Source organism: Delphinus delphis, chromosome 18, assembly GCF_949987515.2.
Source record: "Delphinus delphis chromosome 18, mDelDel1.2, whole genome shotgun sequence".
NCBI classification, from domain to species: Eukaryota; Metazoa; Chordata; class Mammalia; order Artiodactyla; family Delphinidae; genus Delphinus; species Delphinus delphis.
Window position 1 is genome coordinate 12,416,804 of NC_082700.1, and position 1,617 is coordinate 12,418,420.

At 45.9% G+C, this 1,617-nt stretch overlaps 1 pseudogene; it reads left to right on the forward strand.

Moving 5' to 3' along the window:
• The first annotated feature begins 385 nt into the window (after positions 1 to 385).
• Positions 386 to 1,070, forward strand: LOC132413923 (glyceraldehyde-3-phosphate dehydrogenase pseudogene; annotated as a pseudogene).
• Positions 1,071 to 1,617: the final 547 nt, after the last annotated feature.

A 1,617-nucleotide genomic window follows, 5' to 3' on the forward strand; every position in this document is an offset into this window, starting at 1 on the left:
TGGTGACCTGGTCCTGGCTGGTGCTCTCAGAGTTTCCACAGGACTATCCTGATGTGGACTTGAGCTTCCTGTTAGGCCCTTGAACTATGCAAGAATGCTTCCCAAGTGATAACCCTGGACTCCTGTGCCTCAGCCCAACTCTACACCTGCTCCTCTAGGCAAACTCTCCACCTCACCCGTCACCTCATCACTGTGAGTAACTTCATGGAACACATTAGTTATGTGCCATGCAAATTAAGTTAAAATCTCTTTTAGGCCTCATCCCCACCAGCATCAAATGGGGTGATGTTGATGTGGAGTTCCCTTGTGTCTTTGAGAAGGCTGAGGTTTACTTGAAGGTAAGTCTTCATCTTTGCCCCTTCGGCTGATTCCCCATGTGCATGCAATGGGAGTGAACCATGAGAAACCTGAGAGCTCTCTCAAGGTCATCAGTAATGCCATCTGAACCACCAACCACAGTGGCTCTCCTGCCCAAGGTTATCCATGAAACTTTCACGTCACGGTGGACTCACCACCACAGTCCATGCCATCAATGCTACCCAGAGACTGATGGTGGCCCCTCTGGCAAACCATGGTGTGAGGGTCATGGTGCTGTCCAGAGCATCATCCTTGCAAACAAAGGCACTGCCAAGAGTGTGTTCTAGATCTGACCAGCCATCTAGAGAGAGCTGCTAAATTCGACATCAAAAATGTGGTGGAGCAGGTGTCAGAGGGCTCCTGAAGAGCATCCTGGGCAACACTGAGGACTAGACGCTCTCCTGTGACTTTAACAGAGTCACTCACTTCTCCACCTTGATGCAGGGCCTGGCATTGCCCTCAGTGACCCTTTTGTTAAGCTTATTTGTTGGTATGAATTTGGCTACAGCAACCATGTGATAGACTTCATGGTCCATGTGGTACCAAGGAGTAAGATTTCCCTGGAAAACAAGTCTAATAGCCTTGAGGTAGAGAGAGGTTCTCATCTGCTGAGAAGTCCTTGCCTCACCTCTAGCCCCCACCACAGTGAAAAACTCCCCTCCCCCACACAATTCCCATTCCAAGCACCTGAAGAACCTTACCTTGTCGGGTAGCATCAGCACAATCAATATGATACACTGTACCCAGAGGAGGGAAATCTACATGAGTTCCCCTCTGAGAATCACATCCAAGCTCTTTTGGCCTTTCTCTTCCTAATTGAGCTCTCAGATTACTTTTCTGTGCTCACTTCTAAACATTCATCCAATCCAATATCCTATACTTCAGCCATATTGACCTATCTGCTGCATTTTAACGACTCTGTTTTAGTGAATACTATTTCCTTTCCTTGAATGCTCTTTCTATGATCTTTGGCTACCTGATAGATGACAGCTAATCTTGAGGTAATTAATGTAACAGAGTGTCAAAGAAGGAAGTCAGAAAGGGCTGTAGAGAAAGGTCTTGATAATGAAGAGTTAGCAGTATATTATTACTCACTGATAAGCAAATCACTGATGATTATTGGTTGTGAAATAGCTAGACATATGACGTTACTGAAGAGGCATGACCCAAATGTCACCTCTCCTTCATTGTTTTCCCTATCCCCATTCCCCACCTCCTAATAAAATATCTTCCTGCTAGAATTATTTCCTCCTCTACTAT